The 26,057-nt window shown below is 35.8% G+C and overlaps 1 protein-coding gene and 1 pseudogene across 3 annotated transcripts in view; both read right to left on the reverse strand.

Annotated features, from left to right (window-relative positions):
* NBEA (neurobeachin) overlaps nucleotides 1–26,057 on the reverse strand; it is a 690,698-nt gene that overhangs the window by 566,980 nt on the left and 97,661 nt on the right. The window lies entirely within an intron of this gene.
* Nucleotides 14,340–25,649, reverse strand: LOC147916168 (Y-box-binding protein 1 pseudogene; annotated as a pseudogene).

Genomic DNA, 26,057 nt, shown 5'->3' on the forward strand with positions numbered 1-26,057 from the left:
ATGCTAAACCCAGAAGAGAAGTTCATTAAAACATGTTACCACTTTGTCTGAAGGAAAAGAAATAAAGATGTACCAGCTGTAATAAGAAAGGTATTGATAGGAACGGTTAAAATTTCTCTGCAGATGTGAACCTGACAATGACAATAATATTTAACCTTTCCAACAATCACATGATATCAGTATTATTATTATTTTTAATTTACAACTATGAAAACCAAATGTTAGAGAAGTTAAGATCTAGAAGGGATGGTGCTATGACAAAATGCCAAGTCTTCTGACTCACAGGTAACATTAATGGATTAATAGTGAAGTGATGTGGATTATAATCCAGGTTCTGCCATTAATTATCTCTTGACCCTTACTTAGGGTCAAAAAAATCATTTAACTAATGTGACTCCAATTTCCTCACTCTAATGTTATAGTAAGATTAAACCAAATGTTCCAAACTCAAGTTCTTATAGAAGGCAAATACATATGTGTATACATGAAGGGCCAAGTAGGGACTTCTTAAAACTAGAGAGTGCGTGTCCCCTACTGCACAGCTCAAGTGATCATTGTACCATGTTGCCAATTCTTCCATACTTTTCAAGAGAAACATGAAATCTGGATTTTCATATAAAATCACCTAATTTTTAATTTAATCCAAACATTTTAAAACATTGTGCAGACCAAACATGTCAGGCCAAATTTAGCCAGTTTTCTACCTCTGGACTAGTATTTAAAGAGCCTTTCTAACTTGAACCTGAATGCAAACCGTTAATTATTAGGCATGTGCCAAGACAAGAGCAGCATGGATAATTAAAAGTTTTTGTATATGCGGCTATGGATGGTACTTTTTATTTTTTAAACCTAAGTATATTTACTGATATTAGAAATAAGTTAACAAAATCACACTATTTTGGATCAGACCTTTGTTCTCTTCTTAATTAAACAGAACGCAGATCATTATCTCTCACCTCAAAGTTTCAAAATTTAATCTCTTTTATAACTCATAGATAAGACACTTCTCAAACTAGAGGTAACAGTTAGATTTAAAATATGTCCTTGTTTAAATAAAGATTCAATTTCTATCCCTAATGTACTACAGAATAGGTGACAATTACAACAGAAAATTGAAACAAAAGAGCTTTTAAAAAAAAATCAATATTTGAATAAAATTATGAGTTAACTATATTAGATAGTAATATTGGCAATATGAAACCAATCTAACTGCCTTCTTCACTGGTTGCCTTGGTATTGCAAAAGAAACGTTTTAATATGTATTTTAGTAAGATCATAAATGCTCAAAATGTTTAATATTTGTGTTTCTAACCCAATCATTTTAAAGTAAAATTGCACAAACATGTTAGATTTTGACTTACATTGAGGAGCACTGATCAAAAGCAGAATTAATTATTTTGGAGGAGTAAAGCATAGTTAATTAGTAGAAGTAAGATTATTTAACTGAGAGAATTTGGGGAAGAGTATACAGGACATTCAGACACTGGAGAAGCAGATCAAAAACAGAAGACGAGAGACTACAAGAGATGGATGAGCGAAGGGTAGAGTTGGAGTTTAACCAAGTTGAGCTGTGCTCCCTCCTTATGTTGATGATATTATACTAGGAAAAGCAATGTGTAAATGATGGGAATAGCAACTGGAGGAAGCACAACATTATGCTCTAGCTAGTCGAGCTACCTTAAATTAAGGATTTTTTGGGTTTGAAACTAAAAGCAAAAGCAACAAAAGCAAAAATAAACAAGTGGGACTACATCAATCTAAAAAGCTTCTGCACAGCAAAGAAAACCATCAACAAAATAAAAAAGCAACCTACTGAATAGGAGAAAATATTTGCAGATCATATATCTGATAAGGGATTAATATCCAAAATATATAAAAAACTCATAAAACTCAACAGCAAAAAAACTATCTGATTTAAAAAATGGGCAGAGGATCTGAATAGAAATTTTTCTGAAGAAGACATACAGATGGCCAACAGGTACATGAAAAGATGCTCAACATCACTAGTCATCAGGCAAAGGCAAACCAAAACCACAATGAAATATCACCTCATACTTGTTAGAACGGCTCTTATCAAAAAGACAAGAGATAAGTGCTGGAGAGAATGTGGAGGGAATTCTTGTGCACTATTGGTGGGAAAGTAAATTGGTGCAGCCACTATAGAAAAGAGTATGGAGGTTCCTCAAAAAATTAAAAATAGAACTACCATATGATTCAGCAATTTAACTTCTGGACATTTATTCAAAGAAAAAGAAAACACTAACTCAAAAATATATCTGCACTCCCTTGTTCACTGCAGCATTATTATAATACCCAAAATATGGAAGAAACCTAAGTTTCCATCGACAGATGAATGGATAAAGAAAAGGTGGTACACACACATACACACAGGAATGTTCTTAGTCATAAAAAAGAAGGAAATCTTGTCATTTGCAACAACATGGATCTTGAGTACATTATGCTAAGTGAAATAAGTAAGAAAGAGAAAGAGAAATATCATATGATCTCTGTTATATGTAGAATCTAAATAAAAAACTGAACTCACACATATAGAGAATAGATAGGTGGTTGCCAGAGGCAGGGGGTAGAGGAAAGCAAAATGGGTAAAGGGGGTCAAAAGGTACAAACTTCCAGTTATAAATAAGTCATGGGGATGTAATATACAGCATGGTGACTATAGGTAATAATACTGTATTGTATATTTGAAAGGTGCTAGAAGAGTCGATGTTAAAATTTCTCATCACAGGAAAAAAAATTTTGTAACTATAGATGGTGTTAGATGTGAACTAGACTTTTTGTGGTGATCATTTCACAATATATAAAAATATCAAACCTTTATGTTGTACACCTTAAACTAATACAATGTTATGTGTCAATTATACCTCAATAAAACTGGAAAAAAAGCTTTAAAATTTTTTTTAAAAAATATTGTATTGTCAGTTCTGTACAGGACAATACAGACAATCCCCAACGTAACAATGGTTCAACTTAGGATTTTTCGACTTTATGATGGTGTGAAAGCTACACACATTCAGTAGAAACTGTACTTCAAATTCTGAATTTTGATCTTTCCCTGGTCTAGAAATATGCAGTATAATGCTCTCTTGTGATGCTGGGCAGCGGCAGCAAGCGGCAGCTCCCAGTCAGCCACGTGATAATGAAAGTAAACAACTGATTCACTTACAAACATTTTGTACCCATACAACCATTCTGTTTTTCACTTTCAGTACAGTATTCAAACATGAGCTTTTCAACACTTTATTATAAAATAAGCTTTGTGTTAGATGACTTTTCCCAACTATAGTTTAATGTTAGTGTTCTGAGCATGTTTAAGGTAGGCTAGGCTAAGCCATGATACGGTTTGGTAGGGTAGGTGTATTAAATGCATTTTCGACTTAACAATATTTTCAACTTACAATGGGTTTATCAGGAAGTAACCCCATCACAAGTAGAGGAAGATCTGTAGTTAAAAGCATTAGCTTTCAGCCAGCCCTGATGGCCTAGTGGTTAAAGTTTGGTGTGCTCCACTTCAGCAGCACTCATCTGTCAGGAGCCATGCTGTGGTGGCAGCTCACACAGAAGGACATACAACTAGAATATACAACTATATACTGGGGCTTTGGGAAAGAAAAAAAAAAAAGAGGAAGATTGGCAAAAGATGTTAGCTGAGGGAGAATCTTTCCCAGAAAAAATAAAAATAAAAAATAAAACCAGTTAGACTTGAGTTTGAATCTCAACTCTATCACCTAGTAGATGTGTATCCATCCACAAGTTATTTACCTCTCATCTGTTACACACCTAACACATAAAATAAATAGAGTACTTTGAACAATACCTGGTTCTTCAAAAGCAACTCACAATGGTAGCTGCTATTATTACTACCTCCTTTTCTATATAATATTATACAAACATTTTTCTGTTAAAATTTTTTCATAATCAGTATTCATAACATTTACCATAAAATTTATGGAATGGCATATTGTACTTATGACAGTAGACATCCAGATATCTATGACATGGTAAGTAGCTAATGAGGCAAAGCCTCACTGAGCAGAACGCTAATCGCCCAAACTGAAATTACTTAACATAAATATGAGAAAATGTGCCAGAGCACTGCTACACTCAACAAAACTAAGTTTATCTAATTGCTACAAGAGCAGAGGCACGTTATTTTCTAATACTAATCTCTGAAAACTTCACCAATGTCCAGAATATAGCCGTTTTCCACTGAATTTATGTAAACTAACACATATATGACAATACCTATTGCTCTTCTCAGAATCACTATGTGACAAGTGTTGTTGATATTAACATGTTAATGACATTGCAATATTCAATGAATATTTCCTGATGTATAATTAAGAGAATGTTGCCACCTGTACAGTGTACAATTATCTCTTCAAAATGAATAATCCATCTGAATTCATTTAAAAAATTAACATTCATACTCATTAATATCTACATTTCCAAGCTTCTCTAGGAAAATACATAAAGAGGATCAATCCATTCTCCTGTTGCAAATTTTTTGAGAATTCCACATGACTGGAAACTCAAATTCACTATTTTGATATTCAAAGCCTTCAATAACCTGGTTTCAACTCACTATAATCATCCTCACATTCCACCATAAATCACTCCACCTACTGTGTATTCTACCATAAAGCCATGCCTGACTATGGATCAACCCATAAACACATCCTATACTCCCTTGCCCTCTGTCTCACATTCTCATCATCACGTCCTGCTCATCCTCTGAAACTGATTTTTCAAGAACCCTAAAAAACTTCCTTCTCTACAAAGAGTTCCTAAATCCTCTGTAGCTGGAATTAATGACCCTTCCATAAAACTTTAATAGTATTTGCATTATATTCCCTATATGATACACATACCAACTTTGAATTATAAACATTTAAGTATATAATTATTCTTATAAACAGAGTATAAGCTTAACCATTTTTAATCCCCAAAGTTTAGAACACTTCCTTGAATATAATAAATGTTTGATATATTGCTGAATTTTATTCAATGGCATGCCCTACAATCATTATTACCATCCCCTAAAAAATAAGAGTGTAGAAGAAAGAAAAGATTATGGTCACATGCGTGCCAATAAATGGCAAATGGATTAGCACAGAAAATTTCAACGCATGAAGTGAAGTTGGTACTTCAACGTAGTGGAAAATGATTAAATAAATCAAATCTTAAAAAGTTGCCATAATGGCATATATCTAATTAGTAGAAGTGCCAAGTACTAGCACTATAATCACTGCAATATTCTAAATACTAAACAAGAGAAACACATCACTGATACAAACCAATATCAAAGAGACAATGATAAAAGATATACTTTATAGAAATGATTTGATTGGAAAAATGTGTGAATAATTATAACCTAGTAGAGGAAAACACTGCAATTTCTATACCACTACTGTCATTCATTTGTACAATAATTACTGAACACCTGAGGATGTGGGCATAAACCCACGGTCACTGAGCCAACAAAGTTTCAAAGTATCAAATAACTGTGCGACCTCTGGAACCTCTCTTCTGCTACTGGTAACACCTGCTTTCTGCTAAGGCTCATGGAGTCTCACACTATAAATGCGCAGCTCTGCCCTTGGCAAAAGACCCACAATGAACCCTCCCAAAGACTTCTGCCCATACCCCAACAGCTTTCTCCTTTTCAGAATCCTATCCCACAAGTTCCAGCTGTTTCAGCAGTTCTGAATTCTGATCTCCTCAGCTTAGGAGGACAACCCTGCTATGCTAGGCCTCCACCTTCTTGTGCCTCAACAAAAATACTGACCCCAGGCAGAGAGCTGGGGTGAATATCAAGCTCCTCTTAAATGTTTTCCTACTCTCAAGGATCTGAGGCTGTGCTATGTATATTGACAAATGTCTAAAAATAGATGTTTTTGTATATTTTGTCCATTTTTGTAGTTATTTACAGTGGCAGGGCACATTCAGTACTAGTTACTCTATCATGGACAAAATCAGAAATCAGGTTGAATGCTTTTAAAATTTATTAATTAAGCAAGAAAGTTTGTAATTGGAAAACACGTTTTAAAAGATTTTCGGCAAATTCTAATTTTCATCCTCATAGGAAAAACACACTAGTGAAAGAGAACCAACGGATCAAAAAAAAGAAACCCAAGAAAACAAAATACCATAACATTTTCAGTTCAATGAATCCATAAGACGTAATTGAGGGAAGCAGATTTTTCCCCACCAAAAGAAACAAAAATCACTTAATCTTTAAGAATTTCAAACTAATCTTAGAAGTTTCATGAGCCTGACTGAATTGGTTTTAAAGCTTCTATAAAGCATTTCCCAGTTGCTGCAATGAGAACCCTTCTCCATGATCACACAGGACATAGTGTCCACAGATTACATCACGATCCTAAGTTCAATGAACTTTCCTTTTTAGCTTTTTCTGTCTTCCTCCCTTATTTGGTTATAAGCTCTTTAAAGGTAATATACAGTTTTGCATCTCCCATAATGCCTATAATAGCACTCTGTGTGTAGAAATGCTTCAATAAATGTTCTCTGAATTGTAAAGTTGTATGAGGAAATTCATCCTAATGGAATGATTTTAGTTGTTCTTCTAGTCACTTTAAAACCACATTTAAATGACTTTTCCTTATTCAAAGAAAATTCAGAAATTTAGAATAAAGTTATCCATTCCTAACTCTTAAGATTAAAAATATACCACACTATTTCATCTTCCTTGATTTTGGTCTTCCTTCTGGATTCAATTCAATCATAAATCTCATTTTCTACTACTGCTAAAATCCATTGTTTTTCAGTTTTTGTTTATTTAAATATTGTTCTTTGGCTTTTTTCAGAGGGGCTGTGCCCTTTTCATTTATTTATTGCATATATAAGAGAGTTGGTTGTTTTGAGAAACACAGCAACTGTTAAATATGAATATAAAATCACTGATATTCTTTGTCCTAGACTGAAATTCTAAGCAATAAAATTTTTTTGAGCTAAAAGTCTTATACTAATATTTACTAATTTATTTTTATAATCATCAACGAATTTAAGAAAAAAGTCCTGCAAAACGCAAAAGATAGTACTCTCTTTGGCTTATGGTTACTAGCCTTTAAAAACAGTTAGTCTAAATAAGTTTACTGATTCTTCTATTCTTTTTGATCCTTTTTTTTCTGGATGGAGGGTATTATAACTATGATGCTTAAGAACTCCGAATACCTGCTTTCTGAAAATAATGATTGAATAAAATACTGAAAAATGTATTGTAAAACACTAATTAGCTTCTCCATATCTGCAATTTTTTTTTTTTCTGGTGAGGAAGATTAGCCCTGAGCTAACATCGGATGCCAATCCTCCTCTTTTTGCTGAGGAAGATTGGCCCTGGGCTAACATCCATGCCCATCCTCCTCTACTTTTACATGTGGGACACCTGCCACAGCATGGCTCAATAAGCGGTGTGTAGTCCATGCCTGGGATCCAAACCCATGAACCCCTGGCTGCTGAAGCGGAGCGTGCAAACTCAAGCACTACACAACTGGGCCGGCCCCTCCATCTCCACATTTTAACACTGCTGAAATGTATATACATCCTGTTGTCTGGAACAAAATCTTTACTTTCATTTTGTTCATACCACTTACAGTAGATTCAACAACTTCCAATAAGTTCTTTTGGAAGTTATAAAATCTTTTTGGGGAAATATAATGTAAGATGTCTAATAAAATCTATTCTTATTTGGCAAAACATTGGTTTTAATTTTTTCAGTCCATGATACAAAGTCCATAATTCTCTCCTTTGTTTTCTGGGAGCAAAAAAAATGTGCATCATAATTAATTAAACCTAACACTTTCAGATTTAAAAAAAATTCTGATGCCATTTAAATGACTGCCAATATATAATCCATTATATAAATATAATTTTCTTATCTTTACACAATTGTGGTATTTAGATTACTTCCAAGTCTTCAAAGTTATATATTAAGGCATAATAAGCATATTTGTACATAAATATCAGTATTTATTTATTGGATTATTCCTTTAAGAAGGATTTTCAGAAGGAGAATTATTATATAAAATGGTATGAGTAAGGTGGGGATAAGAATGAGAAGTGATTGCCAATAGGTAAGTGGGATCTTTCTGGGGTGATAGAAATGTTCTAAAATTGGACTGTGGTGATATTTGCACAACTCTGTAAGTGTACTTAGAATAATTTACTTGTACACTTAAAATGAGTGAATTGGATGATGTGTAAATTATACTTCAATAAAGCTGCTATAATTTTTTTAATAGAAAGAAGAGGGTATAGACATATTCTGTAGTAATTACACTCAAAGGAGTAGTTTATGGCAGACTTCTCAATATAGAACATTTCAGTATAACATTTCAATATGGAACATTACATGTAACAAGTGCACAATATACCTTCTCTTCAAGAACACATGGAACAACTAGCAAAGAAAACAAATATTTGCGTTCATAAGACAAGATTCATGTAATTTCCAACAATTAAAACCATATAAATGACATGGATATATTCCTTAAAAAATAAAATTTAAAAAAATATTCAAAGAGAAATATAGGGGCCGGCCCGGTGGCATAGCGGTTAAGTTCGCGTGTTCCACTTCAGTGGCCGGGAGTTCACTGGTTCGGATCCTGGGCGCGGACCTACTCACCACTCATCAAGCCACGCTGAGGTGGTGTCCCAAACAGAAGAGCTACAACTCTATAACTATGATATACAACTATGTAATGGGGCTTTGGGGAGAAAAAAGAAAAAGAGGAAGACTGGCAAAAATGTTAGAATAGGGCCAGTCTTCCTCAAAAAAAAAAGAAAGAAATATAAAATGTGAACTCTTTGACATCTATTTAAAAATTTGTATTTATAATGTAAATTTTTCATACAGAGAACTCTAGACTGCAGCTTCAATGGTGAGTTCTTGCAAATATTGAAGAAAAAAGTAAGAATTTTTTAAAAGAACACTAAAATATCTCATCCAGTCAAAAAACAAATAATAAGCCCTAGAGGGAAGGGGAAGTAGTAGTATCCAGATATTAGACAATATATTACCTAAACTGTCCACTTTCCAACCAAACGTTGAGAGACATGAAAAGAAAAAGGAAAAGACGACCCATACACAGCAGGAAAAGCAGGCAACAGAAACTGCCAGTGAGAGCAAACAGATGTCAGATTTAAAAGAGAAAGACTACAAAGAAGCCATTAAAAATATGATCAAAAACTAAAGGAAACCACAATTAGAGAAGTGCACGTATGATGACAATGTCACATTAAATAGAGAACATCAATAAAGAGATAGATATACTATAAAAACAATCCAAATGGAAATTCTGGAGTTGAAAAGTATAATTGAATTGAAAAATTCTCTAGAGGGACTCAACATCAGATTTGAATAAGCAGAAGAAAGAATTAGCAAACATGAAGATAAGTTGATAGAGATTAAGCAATCCAAAAACCAGACAGAAAAGAGTGAAGAAAAATAATCAGAGCCCCAGAGCAATTTAGGAAACAATTAAGTGTACCAACATATGCAGAATGGAAATAACAAAAGTAGAGAAGAAAGACAGAAGAGAGAAAAAGTACTCAAAAATTTAATGGCTGATAACTTCCCAATTTATTGAAAAACATTACACATTCAGGAAGCCCATGAACTCCAACAAAGATAAAAGCAAAGAAATCTATAAACAGAAAAATCATAATAAAAATGTTGGAAGCCAAAGACAAGGAGAAAATCTTAAAAGCAGCATGAGAAAAATGATTCTTCACTTAAAAGGGAACTCCAATAAGATCAACAGCCAACTTCTCATCTAAAAAAATGGAGGCCATAACCCAGAGGAATAAAACATTCAAAATGCTCAAAGAAAAAACTGGCAACCGAAAATTTATATCCAGCAAAGCTATTTTTCAAAAGTGAAAGCAAAATAAAATACATTTCTAAATAAATAAAAACTGAGATAATTTGTTGCTAGCTGACCGGCCTTATAAGAAATAACAAAGGAAGTCCTTCAAGCTATAAGTGAGTGATCCAAACAGTAAACTGAATCCACACAAAAAACAAAGAGCACCAGTTAAGGTAGTTATGTGATTATAAAAAACGGTATGAATGCATATTCATTTTTTTTCTCTGTTAACTGATTTCAAAGCAATTGTGTAAAATGTACATACCGTACAGTTTTGCCTACTGTATTTACTAATAACAACACAAAGGAGGTGGGTGGGCAAGCTATATTTAGCTAAGAAAATGACTCCAGGTAGTAAGTGAACAAACAAAAAGACATACAATTATACACAGTAATAATCATAATAATGTAATGTTGGGTTTGTAACATTTATGGATGTAATATGTATAACAATACCACAAAAGCAAAAAAAAACATAATAGAACTATATAGGAGTAACATTTCTATATCTCACTGGAATTAAGTTAATTAAGTTAATTAAATTTGAAGTTAATTATGATAAGTTAAAACGTAAATGGTAAGCCCTAGAGCAGCCATTAAGTAAATAAGTCAAAAAAAGAGTGAAAAAGCACTAAAGAAATGACAATGCTACATTAGAAAATATTCACCTAACTCAAAAGAAAGCAGTAAAGAAGGAATAAATATGACATGAAAAATATAGTAACTAAATGTAAAATCACAGATGTAAACCCAACTATTCCAATAACATTAAAGGTGAATGGAATCAACAAGCCACACAAGAGGCAGAGATTATCAGATCAGATAATAAAACAAGATCAAACAATTCAAAGTCAAAATTAGACTTAAAGTAAAAGGAAGGGGGAAAATATCAAGAATCCACAAGAAAGCTGGAGTAGCTATACTACTATCAGACAAAATAAACTTTAAAACAAAATATGTTACTAGAGATAAAGAGTGACATTTTATAATAATAAAAGGGTCAATCCATTAGGAAGATAAAACAATCATAAACATATGTGCCCCTAATAACAGAGCACCAAAATACATGAACAAGAACCTGACAGAAGTGAAGGGAGAAATAGACAAGTTAACAACAATAGTTGGAGACGTCAATATCCAACTTTCAGTAGTGGATAGAACGACTAGGCAGAAGTCAACAAAGAAACAGAAATCTTGAACACTATAAACTGATCAAACCTAAGAGATATCTCTAGAACACTCCACCCAACAATAGAATACACATAATTCTTAAGTACATGAATGAAACAGTCTCCTGGATATAGGCCATAAAAGAAATCTGAATAAATTTACAAGGATAGATATAATATAAAGTATATTCTCTGATCAAAATAGAATGAAATTATAAATCAATAGTAGAAAAAATTTTCAAAAATAATTTCAGAAATAAACGATATATTGCTAAATAACCAGCACATCAAAGAAAAAATCAAAAGGAATATTACAAAATATTTTGAGCTGAATCAAAATAAAGGCACAAATACCAAAACATAAGCAGGTAAAGCAGCACTTAGAGGGAAATTTATCACTGTAAATATTTATATTAAAAAAAGATGACCTCAAATCAACAACGAAATCTTCCACCTTATGACACTGAATAACAAAAGAAACAGTGAAACATAAAAAAATCAGAAGGAAGAAAATAGTAAGGCTTATAAGAGAAATTAATGAAATAGAGAATAAGAAAAACAACAGAAAAAACACAATGAAACCAAAAGCTGGTTCTTTGAAAAGGTCAACAAAATTGACAAACCTGTACCTAGACTGATTAACAGATTAATATTATCATCTCAAGAGATCATCAACTTAATAAATACAGAAAAGGCATTTGACAAAATCCAACACCCTTTTATGACAAAAAGCATTCAGCAAAGTAGGAACATAATGGAATTTCCTCAATCTTATAAAAGGCATCCATGAAAAACCCACAGCTAAAAGCATACTTAATGCTAAAAGACTGAAATCTTTCCATTTCAGATCAGCAAAAGACAAGGATACCTGCACTATTCACTTCTGTTCAATCTTATACTGGAGGTTCTAGCTAAGGCAATTAGGCAAGAAAAAGAAATAAAAAGCATTCAGATTGGAAAGTAAGAAGTAAAATTATCTCTATCTGCAGATGACATAATCTTGTATATAGAAAATCCTAATGAATCCACATAAAACTATTAGTGAAAATAAGTTCAGCAAGATTTCAGGATACAGAATCAATACACAAAAGTCAACTGTAAAATTTTCTACACACTAGAAAAAAAAATCTGAACATGAAATTGAAAAACAATTCTATTTACAACAGCATCAAAAATAATAAACACTGGAAAATAAATTTAACAAAAGAAGTCCAAGACTTCTGGCATTTGACTTATGGCAACAAGTACAAAACATCTTTGAAAGAAATTATGATGACCCAAATAAACGTGAAGACATTCCATGATCATCGATTCGAAAACTTGATATTGTTAAGATGGCAACAGTCCCCAAATTGACTTATAGATTCAACATAATCTCTATCAAAATTCCAGCTTGGTTTTTGTTGTTGGGGTTTTTTTTTTGCAGAAATTGACAAGGTGAGCCTTAAATTCATATGGAAATTAAAGGAACCCAGCATACACAAAAAAATTTTTTTGAAAAAGAAGAACAAATTTGAAAGACACACGTTTCCTAATTTCAAAATTTATATGAAATGTCAAGAAATCGATAGAGACAGAAAGTAGACTAGTGATTGCTTGGGACCTGGGTAGGGAGTAGGTGAACAGAAAGGCAATAGCTAAAGAGTACAGGGTTTCTTTTTTGGGGTGATGAAAAATTCTAAAATTCACTATGTTGACAGTTGTATACATCTGTGAAAATACTAAAACTAATGGATTGTGTACTTTAAATGGATGAATTGATATATCTCAAAAAGCTGTTAAACAAACAAAAAACAAATAAATGAAGCTCTTTTCCTCTTCCTATCCTTCCTCCTTTCCTGAAAGTTCATAAAGCTACCAGGTAGGGCTAAGCAAGGTAGGAGCCTGTACTAGGGGCAGAGGGAAGGAGTTGCAGTGGCCAGTAGGGTGGCAGAGCTCTGAAGGGAGGGGGGAGCATATCCATATAGGGAAGCAACATGGTGTCAAAGCCCTAGAGAGGTGAGAAGGGTGTCCACCCAACAAGGCTAGCCAGCCACAGGAGATAGAGAATAAGCAAGTTAAGCAGGGCATCCTTGCAAAGGGAAGATAGAGCCCTAGCAGAAAGTATCCACATAGGAGTGCTCCTTAGCCTGAGATGTCAGAGATGAGCAGAATGGCAGGGGCAATCACACTGGAATGGGGGTGAAGCGGTAGGGAAGGGGCTACTTGCAGCAGGATGTCAGAGCATCAGCAGGGTAGGAATGTATCCCTAGGAGAGCTACCCAGTTCAGGATGCCACAATTCTAAGAAAATGACAAGGCACCCACCTGAAAGGACAAGGATAGGGGGAGTGGTTGTAGCCCGGTGGAAAGTTTCTGAGTGTGTGCAAGGTAAGGAGAGTGTTCACAAAGGAGAGCTTCCCTATGTGAGGAGTCAGAGCCCGAGCAGGATGAAAAGGGCATCTGCCCAAGAAGGCAGCTCAGTGTAGGGAGCGGGATGTAGATTGGGGTTTGGAAAGCATTCATTTAGGGTGTGGCTCGGCATGCTGGAGCCTGAGCAGGATGAAGAGGGCATACTCATAGGAAGGCTGACTGTTCATAGGTTGTTGCAGCCTGAGGAAGGTGAGGACTACAATGACACAGGAAGGCAGCCAGGCAAGGGCTGGCAGAACACAGGCAGGAAGGGGAGTACATCTGCCTGAAGGGCTACCTGACATGGGGTGTCACAGAGTTCCAGGGAGGGGGCGTGGAATCTAAACAAGTGGACTGCCCAGCAACAAGTGAAGAAGACTGGCCCTCAAGAACGATGGGGCAGGGAGGATCTTCCTGATAGCCTGGCCCAGTGTGGGGAGTTGAAGTAGAGGAAGAGCTAAGAGGACATCCATGAGGGGATGGGAGGTGGCTAGCAAAAGATGCCAAAGCCAGCCTCAGGTGAAGGCATCCATACAAAAATGAAGGAAAGACTGAGAAACTGTTCCACTGAACAGGCTACAGATATATTATAAAGTAAACGCAATGAACTGGACCTTTTTCCTATAAAGGACATTATGTGACAATTAGCAAAATTTTAATGTGGTCTAAACATTAGACAGTAGTAATACATTGGTGTTAATAACTATGTAAAAGAACGTTCTTGTTTGTAGGAACACAACATTCAGGGATGATGGGACATCATGTCAGCATTTACACTCAAATAGTTCAGGGAAAAAAACTGCTTACTACTGTGCTTGTAACTTTTCTGTAAGTTTAATTTTTTTTGAATAAAAAAATGAGACAAATAAAGGAGACAAAGATTCAAGAGAAAGTAACAAATATTAAAAATAAGCAAACTAAATCAAACATGTATGGTCAAGTCTCTGAAGAAAACCAAAGCAAGGAAATAGAAAAATACTAAATAGTATGAAAAAGTTTCTTGAAATATAAAAAGATGCAAAACTACATACTGAGAGCACACACCACTTACCTGAGATATCAACTCACAGCAACCAAGATATATCTAGCAAAATTACTGAATTTAAAGAAAAAATTAAAATATCCTTTGAACATGTAGGCAAAAAGAACCAGTGCCTTAAAATAGAAAGGATATTAAGAGGAAGATCGGCACAGATATTAGCTCAGGAACAATCTTCCTCAAGCAAAAAGAGAAAGATTGGCAATAGATGTTAGCTCAGGGCCACTCTTCCTCACCAAGAAAGAGGAAGGAAAAAAAATAGAAAGGATATTTAGATTGTCATCAGACTCTCAACAAAAATACTTTAAGTCAGAAGAAAATTAGTAACGTATTTAAGATGTTCAAAGAAAGGTTAGACAAGGATTTTATAGCCAAGCAAAAGACTTTCAAGTGTAAAGGCCCTGATAAACTAATATTGAAATGCAGTTCTCAAGAAAGTCTATTCTCATGAGCCTTCCTGAAGAATATACTACAGAATGAGCTTCAGATAGGCAAAATACATCAATATAAGGAATGTGATGAACCTTAAATATATAGGTACTAACAGAACTACTACTACATGAGTTAAAAGCATAGAGAACAAATAGTATGCAATAACCATGTGCATTCACAATGTAGACAATAATCTTGTATTGGTTTGCTAGGGCTGCCATAACAAAGTACCAAAGTCTGGGTGGCTTAAACAACAGAAATTTATTTTCTCACAATTCTGGAGGCTAGAAGTCCAAGATCAAGGTGTCGGCAGGGTTAGTTCCTTCTGAAGCCTCTCTCCTTTGCATGCAGGTGACCAAATTCTCTTCCCCATATCTTCACGTGGTCTTCCCTCTGTCCATGTCCGGGTCCTAATTTCCTCTTCCTCTAACGACACCATTCTTATTAGATTAGAACCCACACTAATGACCTGACTTAACTTTAATTACTTCTTTAAAGACTCTATCTCCAAATATAGTCACATTCTGAGCTACTGGGAGTTAGGACTTCAACATATGGATTTTGGGGGAACACAATTCAGTCCATAATATACCTTAACTATAAAAAATGGCAAGGAGAATGCAGAGAACATATACAAAACAAATTAACTGTTTTTAGTAATTATATCCATAGGGTAGTATTGGTATTGTTGTTCTGAGACTGTTGCATATGTAATTATGGGCTTTTCTAATTCTATCATCCTCTGTGCACTTGACAACTAGTATTCTCAATGTGGAAGAAAGGAGATACAGATCTAACTTAGAGGAGGTCAAGTTAAAACACAGCAATTCCTGAATTTCCCAATAATAGAAACTAGAACTGATTCCAGAACTGAAACAACAAAACGTTCAGGAGTTGAGGAAGATGGCAGCATATAGGAGGATCCTGAGCTCACTTCCTCCCATGAACACAACAAATCTACAACTACATGTGGAATAATTTCCTCTGAGGGAGTTGGAAACTGGATGAAAAGAGCCTCCACAACAAGGAACAACACAGAGGGCGTGGAAGAGGCAGAGATACAGTCCTGTGAGAAAACAACCACACCCCAGCTGCAGCGTTTCATGGTCAGGAGCTGATCCCAGAGGAGTGAGGAATTCGAGCTCCACAGTAGGCACTTCAGCCCTTAAATCCAGCACAGGAAAGATAAGACCCCAAAATACTGGCATTGAAAATCAACGGGGAATATGCCCAGGAAAACAACAGGGAATGGAAAACTCACTCTTAAAGGGCTTATACATATCACTCAACCCAGAAACCAGCGCAAAAACACAGAACAGAAAAATGCATAGTCTATAGGTAAAAGAGACCCACTTACTAAACTTGAAGCACCTCCCAAAGAGGAAGAAGACAGCTGGGGCCCTCCCAGTGATTGAGACACTGTCGGCAACCATTTTTATTATCTCATTCAGCTGTGCTGACACTGGCGCTGGCAGACCTCTGGTGGCCACAACTGATGCAGGCGCTGGCGCTGGATGTTTGGAATCCACCCTGAAGCCTGGCAGGGACCTGCCCCACCCACTAGTATAACCAGGGCAGTCGTGTACTGCCAAGCCACACAGCCAGCCCATGCCGGGGACCAGTGCCACCAGACTGGGACCACTGCCACCAGGCCTCACAATCAGCTACACCAGGGTCCTGTCCTGCCTACTAGTGCATGGAAGGCAGCGTGCACTGCTGGACTGCACAGCCAGCCTGCACCAGGGGCCAACCCCACCCATCAGCGTGCCCTAGGCAGTCCAGCATCGCTGGGCCACATAGCCAGCCTGCACTGGGGGCCTACCCCACCAACCAGCAAGCCACTGGCAGTAGCGTGTGGCCAAGCCTCACAACCAGCCAAACCGGGCACCTGCTCTGTCCACCAGCATGCCTGCATCAGTTGCGGCCACCAGAGGGACTGCCCTGTCCACCAGTGTGTCCATTATGATCGTGCATCACCAGATCTCAAAGACACCACCCTGGAGCCCAGCCTCACCCAATAGCATACCCACAGCAACCACACATGGTTGGGACTCGCAGTCAATCCACCCAGGGCCAGCCCTGCCTACCAGTGTGCCTGTAGCAATCAGAGCCCTGCCACACAAAAAGGCACATGCAGCACACACAGGGGACACCCCTGGTGCATCTGGCTCTAGCGAACAGAGGGGAGCAAGCAGCTGGGCCCCACATGACATCTCCTATATAAGGCTGCTTTTCCAAGATTGAGAGGCATAGCTGATGTACCTAATATATAGAAATAGACACAGAGAATTAGGCAAAAGAGGAGACAGAGAAATATGTTCCAAAGAAAGAACAAGACAAATCCTCAGAAAAAGAACTAAACAAAACAGAGATAAGCAATCTATCTGATAAAGAGTACAAAATAATGGTCAAAAGGATGCTCACCAAACTAGAGAAAAGAACAGATGAAAACAGTAAGAACCTGAACTCAAGAAATCAAGATAAAGAGAGAACCTTAAAAGTAGCAAGAAAAAAAAAATAGAACCATTTTCATACAAGGGAACTCCCATAAGACTATCATTTGATTTTACAGCAGAAACTTTACAGGCTAGAAGCAGGCAGTATGATGTATTCAAAGTGCTGAAAGGAAAAAACCTATAACCAAGAATACTCTACCCAGCAACGTTATCATTCAGAATGGAAGGCGAGATAAAAATTTTTCCAGAGAAGTAAAAACTAAAGTTCATTAAAACTAAACTGGCCTTGCAAGAAATGTTAAAGGGACTTCTTTAAGTGGAAAAGAAAAGGCCACACACAGAAATAAGAAATTTATCAAAGAAAAAATTATCATTGGTAAAGGCAAATATATAGTAAAGGTAGTACATCAACCACTTATAAAGCTAGTATGAAGGTTAAAAGACAAAACTACTAAAATCATCTATATCTACAATAAGAGGTTAAGGGATACACAAAATTAAAAGAGGTAAAATATGATGTCAAAAACATAAAACATGAAAAAGGACTAGGAGTAAAAATATAGGGCTTTTAGAATGCATTTGAACTTAAGAGACTATCAACTTAATATAAACTGCTATATACATAGGTTGTTATATATGAACCTCATGGTAACCAGAAACCTAAAACCTATAATAAATACACAAAACTAAAGAGAAAGAAATCCAAACATATTACTAAAGAAAGTCACCAAAGTACAAGGAAAAAGAGCAAGAGAAGAACACAGGAACAGAGAAGAACTACAAAAACATCCAGAAAACAAGTAATAAAATGGCAATCAGTACATACTCATTAATAATTACTTTAAATGTAAATGAACTAAATGCTCCATTCAAAAGACATAGGGTGGCTGAATGGATAGAATAACAAGATATATATGCTGGCTACAAGAGGCATACATCAGATCTAAAGAAATTCACAGACTGAAAGTGAAGAGATGGAAAAAGATATTCCACACAAAATGGAAACAAAAAGAAAGTTGGGGTAGCAATATTCGCATCAGACAAAGTGGACGTTAAAACAAAAACTGTAATAAGAGACAAAGAAGGGCACTACATAATGATAAAGGGAACAATCCAGTAAAAGGATATAACACTTGTAAATATCTATGGGCTCAACATAGGAGAATCTAAATATATAAGGCAAATTTTAACAGATATAAAGGGAGAAATAGACAGTAATATAACAATAGCAGCAGACTTTAATATCCCACTTATATTAATGGATAGATCATTCAGAAAGAAAATATATAAGGAAACATTGGCTTTAAATGACACATTAGATAGATTTAATAGATATACATAGAACATTCTATCAAAAAACTACAGAATACACATTCTTTTTGAATGCAAATGGAACATCTTGCAGGATAGATCACCTTAGGCCACAAAATAAGTCTCAATAAATTTAAGAAGACTGAAATCATATCAAGCATCTTTTCCAACCATAACAGTACAAAACTAGAAAATCATCTACAAGTAAACCGAAAAAAACACAAACACATGGAGGCTAAACAACATGCTATTAACTAACCAATGGGTCAACAAAGAAATCAAAGAGGAAATAAAAAAAAACCTTGAGACAAATGAAAGCAGAAACACAATGGTCCAAAGTCTAGGGGATGCAGCAAAAGCAGTTCTAAGAGGAAAGTTTATAGCAATACAGGCCTATCTCAAAAAAACAAGAAAAATCTCAAATAAACAATCTAACTTTACACCCAAAGGAACTCAATAAAAGAAGAACAAACAAAGCCCAAAGTTAGCAGAAGAAAGGAAAAAATAAAGACCAGAACAAAAATAAATGAAATAGAGACTAAAAATCAATAGAAAGGATCAATGAAACTAAGAGCTGCTTCTTTGAAATGATAAACAAAACTGATAAGGAATTAGCCAGACTCATCAAGAAAAAAAGAGAAGGCTCAAATAAATAAAATCAGAAGCTACTACCAACACCACAGAAATACAAAGGATCATAAGAGACTATCACAAACAATTATATGCCAACAAACTGAAGAACCTAGAAGAAATGTATAAATTCCTAGAATAATATAATCTTCTAAGACTGAATCAGGAAGAAATAGAAAATCTGAACAGACCAATTACTAGCAATAACGTTGAATCACTAATCAAAAAACTCTCAACAAACGGAAGTTCAGGACCAGGCAGCCTCACAGATGAATTCTACCAAATATTTAAAGAAGAGTTAATACCTATTCTTCTCAAACTATTCCAAAAAATTGAATAGGAAGAATCATTCCCAAACTCATTCTACAAGGCCAGCATTACCCTGATACCAAAACCAGACAAAGATATCACAAAAAATGAAAATTACATGCCAATATCCCTAATGACCCTAGATGCAAAAATCCTCAACAAAATATTAGCAAACCAAATTCAACAACACATCAAAAGGATCATACATCACGATCAAATAGGATTTATTCAGGAGATGCAACAATAGTTCACTGCAAATCAATCAATGGTTATACACACATTAACAAGACAAAGGATAAAAATACTACGATCATCTGAAAAGATGCAGAAAAAGCATTTGGCAAAATTCATCACCCATTTATGACAAAAACTCTCAATAAAGTGGGTATAGAGGAAACATACCTCAACATAATAAAGGCCATATATGACAAACCCACAGATGATATCATACTCAATCGTGAAAAGCTGAAAGCTTTTCCTCTAAGATCAGGAACAAGACAAGGATGCCCACTCTGGCCACTCTTATTTAACATAGTGTTAGAAGTCCTAGCTATAGCAATCAGGCAAGAAATATAAATAACAGGCATCCAAATTGGAAAGGAAGAAGTAAAACTGTCACTATTTGCAGATGACATGATACCATATATAGAAAACCATACAGACTCCACCAAAAAAATATTAGAATAAGTGAATTCAGTAAAAGTGCAGGAAGAAAATAAATACACAGTAAACAGTTGTGTTACTATACACTAACAATGAACTACTAGAAAGAGAAATTAAGAAAACAATCCCATATACAATGACATTAAAAAGAATAAAATATCTAGGAATAAATTTAACCAAGGAGGTGAAAGATCTGTACACCAAAAACTATAAGACACTGATGACAGAAATCTGAAGATGATACAAATAAATGGAAAGATATTGCGTGCTCATGGATTGGAAGAATTGTTAAAGTATCCATACTACTCAAAGCAATCTACAGATTCAATGCAATCCCTAATAAATACCAATGGCATGTTTCATAGAACTAGAACAAATAATCCTAAAATTTGTACAGAACCACAAAAGATCCCGAATAGCCAAAGCAATTTTGAAAAAGAAGAACAAAGCTGGAGGTATCACACTCCCTGATTTCAAACTATACTGCAAAGCTACAGTAATCAAAACAGTATGGTACTAACATAAAAACAGACACATAGATCAATAGTACAGAATAGACAGCCCAGAAATAAACCCATGCCTACATGGTCAATTAATCTATGACAAAGGAGGCAAAAATATGTAATGGGGAAAAGACTGTCTCTTCAATAAATGCTACTGGGAAAACTGGAAAGATGTATGCAAAAGAATGAAACCGAACCACTTTTGTACACCATATACAAAAATAAACTCAAAATGAATTAAAGACTTAAATGTAAGACCTAAAACCATAAAACTCCTAGAAGGAAATATAATTAGTAAACTCTTTGACATCGGTCTTAGCAATATTTTTTTGGATATGTCTCCTCAGGCAAGGGCAATAAAAGCAAAAATAAAAGGACTGCATCAAACGAAATAGCTTTTGCATAGTGAAGGAAACCATCAACAAAACAACACGGCAGCCTACTGAATGCAAGAATATATTTGCAAATGATATATCCAATAAGAGGTTAATACCAAAATATATAAAGAATTCATACAACTCAATATCAAAAAAAACAAACAATCTGATTAAAAAATGGGCAACAGGACCTGAATAGACATTTTTCCAAAGAAGACATACAGATAGCCAAGAAGCACAGGAAAAGGTGCTCAGCATCACTAATCATTAGGGAAATGCAAATCAAAATCACAATGAGCTGTCACCTCACACCAGTCAGAATGGCTATTACCAAAAAGACAAGAAATAACAAGTGTTGGTGAGGACGTGGAGAAAAGGTAACCCTTGTGCACTGTTGGTGGGAATGTCAACAGGTGTAACCACTACGGAAAAAAGTACGGAGGTTCCTCAAAAAATTAAAAATAGAACTACCATATGATCCAGCAATAAATACCACTTCTGGGTATTTATCCAAAGAAAACAAAGACACAAATTCAAAGAGACATATGTACCCCTATGTTCACTGTAGCACTGTTTACACTAGCCAAGATATGGAAGCAACCTAAGTGTCCATTGGTAGATGAATGGATAAAGAAGATGTGGTGTGTGTGTATATATATATATAGGAATATTACTCAGCCATAAAAAATGAAATCCTTCCATTTGCGACAACATGGATAGATCTAACTGGCATTACGCTAAGCGAAATAAGCCAGATAAAGAAAGAAGAATACCATATGATTTCCCTTATCTGTGGAATCTTAAAAAGCAAAACAAATGAACAAACAAACCAAAACAGAAACAGACTCACAGATGCAGAGAACAAATTGGTGGTTGCTAGGGCTGGGGGTGGAGGGTGAAATCCATGAAGGGGATAAGAGGTACAAACTTCCAGCCATAAAATAAGTCAGTCGTGGGGATATAATGTACAGCACAGGGAATATAGTCAACATTATTGTAATAACTTTGTATGATGACAGATGGTTACTAGTCTTATCAAGGTGATCATTTTGTAACGTAAATAAACGTCAAATCACTTTGTTGTACACCTGAAACCAATACAATATTGTATGTCAACTATACTTCAATTTAAAAAAACAGAACAAAATTATATCAGGTGATGGGAAGCAATCTGGCTGAGCCCAGGAAAGAAAATGATATGAGAATTGTTAGTCACATGAACAAAACAATAAAGGAGTATAAACGCTATTTAAAACAATCATGGAAGATGTTTAAGAAAATTTTTTTAAAAATTTAAAAATAAACAACTTCAAAATGTTTAGAGAGAAAATGACCAATAAGGCAGAAGGGAAGATGTAACATACAAATAACTGGTATCTCTGAAGAAGAGAGATGTAATATGTAAAAAACTTGCTGAAACATAAGATCTGTATCTACGGAATAAAAGTACACAATATCGGCACCAGTCCGGTGGCGTAGCAGTTAAGTGCGCGCATTCAGCTTCGGTGGTCTGGGGTTCGCAGGTTTGGATCCCGGGCGCGCACCGACGCACCGCTTGTTAAGCCATGCTGTGGTGGCGCCCCATATAAAGTAGAGGAAGATGGGCACGGATGTTAGCCCAGGGCTAATGTTCCTCAGCAAAAAGAGGAGGATTGGCATCGGATGTTAGCTCAGGGTTAATCTTCCTCAAAAAAAAGAAAAAAGTACACCATATGTCTTAAGGAAAAAATATAACATAAATAACTCAAGATTTATTCTGATAAAAAAAATGTTCAGGATGAGTCTGAAACACTGTCATGGGAAACAGCAAGGAAGCTATCAAAGGCTACAGGGTCATGTCAAAAGGACTATGGGACCAATTAGAAGACATTGCCCAAAAGCAGGACAATTTGAACTTTAAAAAGGACAATAGATTACATCATGTTCACCACCAAAATACTAATTACAACCCATCACCACACACATGTACCGAATTATCCCTTTCACCCTCCTCCCTCCCCCCTTCCCCTCTGGTAACCACCAATCCAATCTCTGTCCCTATGTGTTTGTTTATTGTTGTTATTATCTACTAATTAATGAAGGAAATCATACGGTATTTGACCTTCTCCCTCTGACTTATTTCACTTTGCATCATGCCCTCAATGATGTACACCTGAAATTTTTACAATGTTATAAACCAATGTTACTGCAATAAACAAAAAATTTAAAAAAAAAAAAGGACAATAACTGCTACAGATTGAAACACCTCAAATATATTTAAATCCATGAGTTTATAAGGATACTTTAAAAATAGTAATTGGAAACCTTTGAATAATGAGTAAATGGCATTATACTATTTCCCCTAAATGGCTATTAGGTACAATTATTAGTCTGAGCTGGTGGAGGAAAAAGTTGTAAGTACATAAAAAATGTACAATTCTGGTATCCAAAGTATAGTATAGCTATAAAGCAATAAGCCTGATATTTTAAAGTTAATAAGTAAATATAGCTATATAAATATGATCAAATGAGTGGTGTATTTTGCAAGAGTCACCTCAGAACTACTGACACGTATATCCTATTACTCAAAACATTCCTTATATCTAAGATTTTTTAAAACTATTTTCGGAATCTACAGCATTTTTTAAAGACCTTTATTAACAGATGGTTGCAGTTTGGTGACTTTTTTGAAAAAATTAAGTTGTAAATTATTACAAATTAAAAATGAGGTTCTTAATCAACTTGACTAAACACGAAACTAAAAATTTAAAAACCTTTCAAGATGTATTGAGAAAAATCAGGCTTTTTTTAAACAAAGTTTGTCATTATCAAAAAGAGACATCTTTAGTTAAAGATAATTAAAACCCCAGGCTGCACAGAAAATGCGGATAGTTCTAGTTATCTGGTCAAGGGCCAAAAAGCAAGCATTTGAGATCTTCAGCTCTAATCTTTTGTTCATTTCTTACTGCTGGAGCGTCATTTCTTGTTGCGTGACTAAACCGGATGATGGCAGAGATGGTAAGCCAGCATTTACTCAGTCTCGCCCTGCTCAGCCTCAGTAGACGACAAATTCTCAGCTGGTAGATTGGCTGCTTTGTCTCTTTGCCATCGTGTGGCTTAGGGTTTTCCGGGCAATTGCATTGGTATTTGAAGTTTGCAGCAGTACTGATGTTGAGACGGTTGCTGATCCTGGATCTCATCTTGATTTTCCTTATCTTTTTCAAGGCCATCCTCTAGGTCGTCTTGGGAGAGGAGGGCTCCTGCAGAGCAGTGGTCTATAACCCCAACACATGTTCTGTATCACTGGTCCACCTTGCTCTTCTGCACCTTGGTTGTCAGCACCCTCCATCACTTCTCCCTGCATAGAAAGGGTTGGAATACCGCAGTCAATGCCCATGGGGTCTCCGCATGTGTTAAGGTGGGCACTGTGGCCTGCACTGGGGCCGGGGCAGTTGCGCCTGGCCTTTGGAAGCACTCTCCGATCCCTCATTCCTTTTCCCATTCTCACTGTTCGAGTAAGTGTGCAGGTCATTGTGTAGAGGACCCCTTGAGATGTGGACAGCGTCTATAATGGTTACCTCTGAGCCATATCTACCAACTCAAACTAGAATTCCACCAGGGCCTGTACCATTTGCTGCCTCTGCACTCTTTTCTCTTTTCAACATCAAACTCCACAGTCTCTCCATCTTCTGCACCGCAAAGGTACTTCCTCAGGTTATTCTTTACGGCAGTCTGGTATACAACTAAATCATCCTAGGTGTCATTTCTGTTGATGAAACCATATCCATTTCTTACATTGGACCATTTTACTGTTCCTAAAATCTTCCTTGTGATGACAGCGTCCCCCTCAGGCACTGCAGATGGGAGGCCGGCTGGGGCACTGCTGCCTGTGGTGCCGAGTTAGGTCTCAGCCTCGCTGCTCATGGTTGTAGTGATGGTGACTGGGGCTCTCAGGAATCTGCTATCTACTCCCACTACCAATTGAATTGTACAGCATTTTAAATTATACTTTTGAAGTCATCCTCAAGGGATGCATTTAATTTTTAAAAAAAAAAAAGATGATGTGAGGCCATGCTTGACAAATTAATAAGTGTCATAAAACCACCTTTCATAAAAAATATAGTATAGGGGGCCAGCCCGGTGGTGCAAGCAGTTAAGTGTGTGCACTCCGCTGCGGCAGCCCGGGGTTCGCCGGTTCGGATCCCGGGCATGTACCGACGCACCGCTTGGCAGCCATGCTGTGGCGGCGTCCCATATAAAGTGGAGGAAGATGGGCACGGATGTTAGCCCAGGGCCAGTCTTCCTCAGCAAAAAACAAAAAAAGAGGAGGATTGGCAGATGTTAGCACAGGGTTGATCTTCCTCACACACACACAAAAATGTACATAGCATAGCTCTAAAATAACAAGAACTGTTTCCTTGTGTCACTTAAAAACTGACCTTTCAAGCAATTCCAAAAGAACTGCAACTAACTTGAAAAATGTTAGCATATTTTGAATATGTATATATCTTCCAAAAGATATGGGCTAAAATGAAAAATCATTAAAGTATGATAGTTTAAAAATAAACTATTTTTATTTTGCAGAGAAAGTTTACATAACCATATTTCATATGTACATAAGTACACAGTACCCAGAGGTTTTTGTTTCTATAAAATTTTTATTTACAAATACATTAGACATAAATGTATAACACAGTAAAAGCAAGTAATCAGGAGACCAGAAAAAACCAACTACCTATACACAGTTTCTCAAAAAGAAAAAATTATGGAAATGGAGTGGAGAAATATTACAAAGCAAGAGATAATGTCTTGGTATGAAATGTACTAGAATGATAAAAGCAAAACTAAACAAGTATACTTTCAATTATAATTTAATGTTTCTCTTTGAATTCTA

This window comes from Ceratotherium simum, chromosome 10, assembly GCF_057802395.1.
Source record: "Ceratotherium simum simum isolate JZ-2026a chromosome 10, ASM5780239v1, whole genome shotgun sequence".
Taxonomy (NCBI): domain Eukaryota; kingdom Metazoa; phylum Chordata; class Mammalia; order Perissodactyla; family Rhinocerotidae; genus Ceratotherium; species Ceratotherium simum.